This window comes from Elephantulus edwardii, unplaced genomic scaffold (genome assembly GCF_000299155.1).
Source record: "Elephantulus edwardii isolate Elephantulus edwardi_28Jun2011 unplaced genomic scaffold, EleEdw1.0 scaffold00179, whole genome shotgun sequence".
Classification (NCBI taxonomy): Eukaryota; Metazoa; Chordata; class Mammalia; order Macroscelidea; family Macroscelididae; genus Elephantulus; species Elephantulus edwardii.
Genome location: NW_006399929.1, coordinates 6377820 through 6387803, shown reverse-complemented (window position 1 = coordinate 6387803; position 9984 = coordinate 6377820). Strand labels below are relative to the sequence as shown.

At 41.2% G+C, this 9984-nt stretch overlaps 1 pseudogene; it reads left to right on the top strand.

The window, feature by feature from the left end:
* The first annotated feature begins 427 nt into the window (after positions 1-427).
* On the top strand, positions 428-1564 carry LOC102863839 (annotated as a pseudogene).
* Positions 1565-9984: the final 8420 nt, after the last annotated feature.

Below are 9984 nucleotides of genomic sequence, written 5' to 3'. Positions count from 1 at the left end.
GGGATTCTTAATGTCTCCACTTCCTACGCACACCAAGTTTTAGCCATTTTTGTAATTTCCAACCTTTTCTTGCAAACAAGATAGTCAGTTGAAGTAACTGGTACTGGGGAGAGAGTCACACCAGACTCATCTTTCAGATGGAGGTTGTCATCAATGCCAAAGAACTAAATCTAACAGATATGTGATTGTCTATATTGTGATTGAGGCAGAGGTCAAGGAGGCCAGAGGGGGAAGTGGAGCCAGCAAGCTCCCACTTGCCTGTGGCCAGGCTCACGGTGCCCTCAGACCTGAGCTGAGGCAAAGTGAGAAAATGCCTGGCAACATAACTTGTTTCAGAGTTTCTGGTTCCTAGCTTTGTTCAGATGCTGAAGGAAAATCTTGCCAGTTTAATCATCTACCCAGACAGTAAGTACCTGCAGTGATGACTATGGCTTTCAAGGCTGTACACATGACAGGCAGTTTTCCAGAGTCATTGCTTTCCAAGGGCCTTATATCTATTTCAAATGATCTCCTTAAAAATTAAGAAAAGAATACCAAGGAATTCTGAGTGTTGAAGGTTTATCATTCAGATGTCTCGTCTAGCCAATGATTGACTGTTTATTTTGAGCTGAATTAATTATTGCATTAAGGAGATAGGATTAGAATGGGATACAAGCCTCACCCAACTTGAAGCTTATGGGACCTCAGCGTCAGGTGTCTTTTTCCTTTGGAGAGGTCCGCTGGCCTGGGGTGTAACTTTCAGCTGCTCCCCAGTCTCTTCACCATCCGCTGTGCCATACCTGACACTCTACAAGATCCTGGCCCATTGCTCACCAGTTTCTCCAAAATCAGCCTGATACTTACTTAACATGAGTCATTCTCCTTATGAGTCTGAACCTCTGGGAGACCTTCTAGCAGTTAATTGATCCCAAAGGACATAAAGGATGTAGGAGACCGAGAAGTGGAGGAGCTATTGATGTCAGGAATCATGGATGTACACAGCAGGTCAAACATTTGGGACTGTGTTGACCTGAGACGTCTTATAAATAGTCTGCTGTTAATCTTAGCAGGACAGATTATGAAAACAGGAAGCTATAATAAAATACAAACATGCAAAGAGAAAACCCTGTGTCTGCTTTGCACCAGTTTGCACAAATACAATAGGTTCGTCTTGACTTTAAGGAAACTGCAACAACAGGTAATGTGATGGGGCCGTATTTTGCTTTTTGTGCTGTGATAGGTAGTGTTCAGTATAAAACGAGACATGGGCAGAATAAGAAGGAGTATTAATCCAGTGCAGCAAGACTAGCTCTGGAGGCGTTCCTTCCATCAGATGAATCTGAAGCAATCATTCTAGAAATATCAAGTCTTCCCCTTATCCTTTCAGAACTGGTGTTTTCACTTGAACTACCATGTATTTCAAAAGTACATTATGAAGGGAGACAGATTCAGTATGCAAATATTTCCCAGATTGTGAAATTAAGCATTTCATTGACTACTTTCTGATCATTCGGAATATCTGGAATGTAGCAGGTCATTGACTTTTAAAACAGAAAATGCTGGACAGCGTGAGATTTGGCTGTAGATACAGGACACTCGACTCTATCATCTATCACTTGGCAGCAACATGATAGATGAAGAAGAGACCAATGTTGTTAATGACAAATTGCACTTGGAAAATCTGTAGTCAGGGACCTCGTCAGAGTATTGAAATGCAACAATATCAGTCTAGAGACTAATGTGTGTCTGCTCCAGGCCATGGTCTTCGCAATTACTTGCTATGCATCATAGAGCTAGACAATGACTAAGGATGACAGAAGAAGAATTGATTCCTTTGTGTTGTGGTGATCAAGAAGAGTATTGAACATACCATGGATCACCAAGAAAACAAAACTGTCTGTCTTGGAGAGGATGAAACCACGTTTCTTCTTGGGGGCTAGGATTTTGAAACTCCATCTTGCATTCTTTGGGCACGTGGCCAGGAGAGACCAGTCCTTGGAGAAGGATATCGTGCTCAGAAGGGTGGAGGAACAGTGCAGGAGAGGAAGACTCCAGATGACATGGATTGATACAGTAACTGGACAATACGGGTGGGTGTGTCAGAATCAGTGATTCGAGCTCAGGACAGGGCCAGTTTCAGAGCTGTTGTACACAGGGTTGCTAAGGGTCACAGGTGACTCGACAGCACCTCACAACAACAACAGGAGACTCTAGCCAATGTAACAAGGCAAATGGGAAAGTGTTACATGACACTCATGCTATTAGTTACAGCAAGAAGGTGTCTCCTTAGGTACTTTCTGGCTCTGATGGAAAAATCCCTAATTTTGTACACAACCAGTTTCTAAATCGACTCACTCTCCAATGGAATATTAACATTTACCTGTATATGAGTCATTTGCCTAAAGGATCAGCCCAGATTAAGTCCTAATTGCATCTTAATCCACAGTCTATACCTGCATTTGAAGCTAATGAGGAACCAAGCCTTCATGTGGCTGTTGAAGACAAAATTTATCTGATCATTTACTGTGCTACAGACATCATTAATCAAGTAAGCAGTGTGTTCTCAAGTGATAAATTGACAAGATGAGAAGGACTCGGGGTGCAGGGAGCATTGCTGGGTCATTTTATACAGCCAGAATATTATATCAGCAGAATATTGATTGTGTATGTCTGCTTCCTATTAAGAAGTGAAAACATTGTTAAAATCCTGGTCATAGCAACATGTTTATGGCTCCTGGATTGTAAAATCTCCCTGCACAGAACAATTTAGTATGTGAATCAGGCAACCTCTTGTCATATTAAATTATCTTGGACTTTTTTGGTGTATTTGACTAGTAAAAATATTTCAAAAACTATTAACAGCTTTCAACCTTTAAAATCAAGGTCTTACAAACAGGAACATTTGTGTTGTGCTTTAAGGGAATGTTTACACAGAAAATCAAGCTTTCATTCAACGGTTTGTGCAGATTATTCCATGACGTTGGCTGCAATCATGACAATGTGACAACACTCTCATTTCAATTCAAGGTTCCTCATTTCCATTTGTCCCTTTCTGCGTCCTCATCTTTGTTTTGGGGTAGACGTTGTCCTTTTGAGCTCATACAGTCGATTGTTCTAAATTTTACTCAAACTTAAACTCATTGTGGTCCATTCTGAACAGAGTCGTAGCTGACGCTCAAGCGGGTTCTCAGAGGCTGTAAATCTGAGTCACATGGGAGGAAATTGCCCCTCACTCTCCCACAGAGATGATGGCAGACTCTGCCGTTGGGCTAGGAGCTCAAGTCCCTATAAGCCACACCACCAAAGCTCTGAATGTTTTTATAAGGTCTAGTCAGTTATGTGATTGAGAGGTGGCTTCTAAAAATGGCTTTGTTTCCGCCTTGTTGTTGTTGTTATGTGCCATCGAGTCGTTTCGGACTCATAGCGACCCTATGTACAACAGCCCTAAACCCTGCTCTATCCTGCGCCAACCGCACTGCCTCTGACACACCCATCCCGATTACCCCAGTCACTGAATCAATCCATCTCATAGAGGGTCTTCTCCTCCTGCGCTGTCCCTCCACCCTCCCAAACATGATGTCCCTCTCCAAGGACCCGTCCCTCCTGGCAACATGTACAAAGTATGTCAGACAAAGCCCCAGAAGACTTGCCTCCAAGGAGTAGCTTGGTTTAATCCTCTCCAAGATGAATCTGTTTGTTTTCCTGGCAGTCCATGGTACATTCAGTACTCTTCTCCAGCACCACAGCTCAAAGGCATCAACTCTGCTCCTGTCCTCCCTAGTCATTGCCAACTCTCTGATGCATAACAAGTGATTGCAAAGACCATGGCCTGTATCAGGCGCACCTTAGTCTCCAGAGAGACACCATTACTCTTGACTATTTTAGAGAGGTCCCTAACAGCAGACTTTCCCATCGCGATACGCTTTTTGATTTCCTGACTGCTGGTGCCAAGAGTGTTGACTGTGGAGCCGAGCAAACTGAAGCTGTGAACAATCTCAATCTCTTCGCCATCCATCCTGATGCTGGCAATTGGTCCAGTGGTGAGAATCTTTGTCTTCTTGACATTGAGCCTTAGTCCATACTGAAGGCTGCAGTCCTTGACCCTTCGCAGCAAGTGCATGAGGTCCTCCTCAGTTTCAGCAAGCAGGGTTGTGTCATCCGCATAATGCAGATTGTTAATAGATCTTCCACCAATCCTGATGCCACAATTCTCCTCATAGAGCCCAGCCTCTCGGATAATCTGCTATGCATACATGTTGAAAAGGTATGGAGACAGGATGCATCCCTGGCGTATACCCTTCCCAATTTTGAACCATGCAGTGTTACCCTGCTCTGTTCTGACTACTGCCTCTTGGTCCAAGTACAGGTTTCGCATTAGCACAATTAAATGTTCTGGGATTCCCATTCTTCTCAGAGTCAGCCACAGTTTGTTATGATCCACACAGTCAAATGCCTTTGCATAATCAATGAAATGCAGATAGACCTTCTTCTGGTATTCTCTGCTTTCAGCCAAGATCCATCTAACATCAGCAACAATATCCCTAGTACCACGACCCCTTCCAAGCCCAGCCTGGACTTCCGGCAGTTCTCTGCTGATGTGCTGTTCTAATTGTTTTTGGATAATCTTCAGTAGAATCTTGCTTGCATGTGAAATCAATGACACTGTTCTGTAGTTTCCACACTCAGTTGGGTCACCTTTTTTTTGAATGGGAACAAATATAGATCTCTTCCAGTCAGTTGGCCAAGTGGTTGTTCTTGGCACAAGTTGGTGAGCACATCCAGGGCAACATCTGTTATCTGAAATATGTCAATTGGTATACCATCTATTCCGGGGGCCTTATTTTTTGCTATTTCCTTCAAAGCAGCTTGAACTTCTTCCTTCATCACCATAGGCTCTTGCTCATATGTTATTTCATTAAAGTCTTTCACAAAGTAAAACATAATCTACACAGGAGTTCTACAGGACACGCCACCTTCCCTGGGAGACAGTACAACTAAACTTAAGAGACACTGGGCAAATGAAAAAAAAAAATGTAAGCAGTTGACATGTTTGGAATTACAGAAGCAAAGAAAGCTTCAGATACAAGCTGTCAGATCATGGGTTGGACAATGGAAGATATTTTCTGAAGGGACCTGGCAGATGTGAACGGTTATCCTGGTGGAGGGTGGAGCTGGGAAGTAAATGGGTCAAGGCACTGGGCTAAGCATGGGGTCAACACTGTAACTAATGCTTAACTCCACAATAAGGGATTTATCTTTCACTGCTCCACAAATTGCTTGTCTGTCAGATACTCCTCTAAGTCTGAACATTCAGATTAAGATAGACTAGGAAGAAGGATTGGCCACCCACTTCTGAAATGGCAGGCCTCTGAAAACCCTATGCATGTTTCCGCCTTAGAAGGGTGAATTTGAGAAATATCCTTAGGGATTCCTTCCCACTTCTATCAGACCAGTAGCTCTGGTATATTTCTTTTTTTTTTCTAAACAGGTTTGAGTTTGGGTCTACATTTTCCTCCCTCTCTAACCAGGACCTTCTATTGTGTCCCAGGTCAGAATAGTCAGTGGCAATAGGTACGGCAAGAGATAGGCAAGATTTGGCTTTTCTGACTCAGGCTGGCCATGCTGTGGTTTGTGTAGTCCATTGATCCTTTGGACTAATTGTTTCCCTAAATCTTTCACTTTCTTCACTGGGAAGGGATCTATAGTTGTGTTTTAGATGACCAACTTCAAGTGTTTATGACCAGATGCTACACAGCAAACAAGAACATAGAACATTGGTCTTTAGATGCTGTTATGCCAACTGAGCTAGAAGTCTCCTGAGATTAAGGTCCTCAGGTCAGTAGCTCAGCCCTGTGAAGTGTTTGGTTATGTGTAAGAGGTTTCCATAGCTGTACCCTCTATGCAATCTGTTACATATATATAGGAATATGCATGTAGCATACACAAATATCTGTGTAGAAAAATCTAAAATCATACCTATTTACACAAGAGATGTAGTCCTATACAAACTTCTACATCTACTTAGCACATATTATCAAGTTATATACCCACTCACAAATAATTACTATTATAATTATTTCAGGATTGTATATGGTACAGTCTTTATCATGAAAAAGCTCAAATTCATTGCCATTGAGTTGGAACTAACTTGTGGTAGACCCTCTAGCTGGATAGGTTGTTGGGTACCATTCAGTTGGAATTGACCCATAGCTGACCCTCCAGTAGATTTTCAGAGGCAGTTTAATGGGAAGAAATTGCCCATCTTTCTCCTGTGGAGCAGCTGGTGGATTTGAACTGTATGTTTTGGGATTGCAGCACAACTCCTTACCACTAGGCCACCAGAGCTCCCTCTAGCAGGATTTGGGAGATTATAAATCACATAAGAAATGACCTTTGACTAAGGAGTTGCTGCTTGATTTGAACTTCCGGAGAAGGCCACCTTTGCGTTAACAGTGCAGTTCCCTCCTAATACATCACTAGCCCTCTCTCTGAATTGTTCTTTATTCTGTGTGGCTCAGTGGCAGGGTTATTATTTTTTAGAACATAGCCTTATGGATGAGACTGATGGACTATACGACATTTCTATTTTTAGCTTTTAAAACAAGTTATTTTACTAGTTTTTTTGTAATGCGTATACAATTTTTCACTCTCATCAGTAGTGTGTAAGAGTTCCAATCTCTCTCCAACATTTGTTGTTTTAGGAGTTTTGTTGTTGTTCAGTGTCAGTCTATTATTTGAGTTGCATGAGATAGAGGGTATCTCATTGTAATTTTGATTTGCATCTCCAAAGTGGATTTGCATATCTCAAGTTGAAAGAGTTGAAAACAATATAAGTCTTAAGTTGCATTATGTCTTTTCAAGCAACTGCTATGCATCTGAGAGACAGATAATGAATTAAGAAGACAGAAGAGCGGATGCTTTGAGTTGTGGTGTTGGAGGAGGGTACTAAGTTTCCCACGGACTGTCAAAAGAACAAACATCTATGTCTTGGGGAAAGCATAGCCAGAGTGCTTCCCGGAGGCAAGGATGATGACACTTTGTCTCACATACGTTGGCATGTTGCTAGGAGGAGCTAATCTTTGGAAATGTGGAGGCTCAGCAAAAGAGAGGAAGACTCTCATCAAGCTAGATTAACACAGAGACTGTGACAATGAACTCAAGTGTGTTGGGGATGACAAGCATGGCACAGGAAAGACAGTGTTCAGGTATGCTGTTCAAAGGATCACAATGTGTCATACTCGACTCCACAGCACTTAAGAGCAACATGGGCAAAATATTGAAAGACTATCAAATAAAGACAAAAGGAATGTAAAAAAGAAAAATCAATGGACCCTGAGCCTTTTCAGGAAGTTGCATGTGATAAAGAATCAATGGTAGTGAATGAAGACCTCAAAGTGACACTGAAGGCACTGACAAAGAATAGGGCTATAGGAATTGACAGAATATCATTTGAGGTGTTTCAGCAAACAAATACAGCTTTGAATACGCTCAGTTACTTATGTCAATATTTGGAAGACAGCTACCTGGCAAACTGGGGAAAAAACCCGTATTTTTGCCAGTTCCAGGAAAAGATGATAAAACAGAATGCAGGAATATTATCATTACTACATACAAGTAAAATCTTGCTGAAGATTATTTTAAAATGAAAGGAGCAGCGCATCAACAGATAATTGTCAGAACTTCAAGCTGGATTCAGAAGAACACATGCAATGAAGGGTATCATTACTGATGTCAGATGGACCTTGGTTTAAAGCAGAGAATGAAGCTCTGGTGGCTTTGTGGCAAGAAGCTGTACTGCAATCCCAAAGGCGCACGGTTCAAATCCACAGCTACATGAGAGAAGGATGGGCAATCACCTCCCATGCAACTAACTACCTCTGAAAACCCACTGGAGGGTCATCCATGGGTTGGTTCTGGCTCAATGGTACACAGTAACAGTAACTTGTGTTTTTATTGATTATGCAAAGGCATTTAACTGTGTGAATATTCATAAATCATGGATAATATTGACAAGATCAGAAATACCAGAACACTGAATTGCACTTATCAAGAACCTATACATGAACCAAGAGAAGGAGATACTGAACGGTTTAAAATGAGAAAAAGTGTGCACCAGGGTTATATCCTTTTAGCATGCCTATGTAATGCGTGTGCTGGATAGATAATCCACGAAGCTGATCTGAAGAGGAATGTGACATCTGGATTGAAGGTATTCTCATCAACAACCTGTTAAGCAAATGACACAACCTTGCTTGCTGAAAATGAAGAAGACTTGAAATACTGAAGATCAAAGACCAGTGTTCAATATGGAGTATACCCCAATATCAAGAAAACAAAATTTGTCACAACTGGTCCCATAAGCATACTCAAGATAGAGAAAATATTTGAGTTATAAAGAATTTCACTTTCTTTGGATTCATAATCAATACCCAAGGAAACAAAAGTCAAGAAATTAAAAGACATTGGGCAAATTTGCTGCCATGAGCTTTAACGTGTTGGAGAGCAAGAATGTTTTTTTAAAGAGTCTCTGCCTGCAAATGTGGAGACAATTATGCCCTTTGGTGAATTGATACTGTTTTTTGGTCAAACAGCCTTCTACATGGTATAGCACTGGTCTGTGCATTGCTGTACAGAGGTAACTTGTGGTTGCTGTGGTGCTAAACGCTGTGACACTAATGTGCCAAATGTGATAATGGTCACCCATGATGGACAGTGTTTGGTGGAGCTCCCCGATTAAAACAAGCTTGGAAGCAGGAATGGCATGCACTTCTGAAATGGCTTGCCTCCAGAAACTCTATGAACAGTGCTCAGGTCTTTCATTCATAGGGTTGCTATGAGTTGTCTACAACTCAACTGCATTTAACAAACAACAAACATAATTCCCTTGTCTCTTGTAATGAATTTGGATTTTAAGTCTGTTCTGTTGGATTTTACTTTTGCCACTTTTGTTCTCTTTATTTATTATACTTTACTTATTGTCCCTAATGTGCAGAGAGCTGAAGTCAGATAATCGAAGGGGCAGAACTTGCTCAGCATTTCTTAAGCTCAAGGAACTGAATAACAAATTCATGCCTCAAGTTGTAATACTAAAGGATGCTTTGGACAGAATTAATGATCCAGGAAGTATTGAAAGAAGATGGAAAGAGTATACAGAGTCACTATACCAAAAGGAATTGGTGGACACAGAAGAATTTCTTGAAACAAGCTATGAGCAAGAACCTATGGTGATTGAAGGAGGAAGTTCAAGCTGCTTTGAAAAATTGGCACAAAAATAAGGCCCCAGGAATTGATGGTATATCAATTGACATATATCAACTAACAGATGCTGCCCTAGATGTGTTCACCAAGTTGAGCCAAGAAATCTGGAGAACAATCATCTGGCCAACTGGCTAGAAGAGATCTATATTTATTCCCATTCCAAAGAAAGGTGATCTGACAGAGTGTGGAAATTATCAAACAATATCATTAATGTCACAGGCAAGCAAGATTCTACTGAAGAATATCCAAAAATGACTGGAACAGCACATCAACAGAGAACTGCCAGAAGTGCAGGCTAGAGAGAGTTGGTACCTCATTGTGGTTTTGATTTGCATCTCTCTTATTGCCAGTGATTTGGAGCATTTATTCATGTGTTTGTCATTCAAATATTGTCCTCTGTGAAAATTCTTTCTATATCTTTTGCCCATTTTGTAATTGGGTCATCAGTCTTTTTCTTGTGGAGGCCCAGGAGTTTTCTGTAAACTTTTGTTATAAGACTCTTCTCTGAGATGGTATTACCAAATGTTTGTTCCTATTCTGTAGGTTTTCTTTTCACCTTGTTGGAAAAAGTTTTTTATGTGCACAGGGATTTAATCTTTAGATGGTCCCATGTATCAATTTTATCCTCTTTAAATTGTGCATTTCTGGTTGTATTTGGCAGTCACTTGGATTAGCACTTTGAAGCTTGATCTCAGTTTGTCTCTTATGAATGTTATGGTTTTGGGCTTTACCCCTAGGTCTCTGATC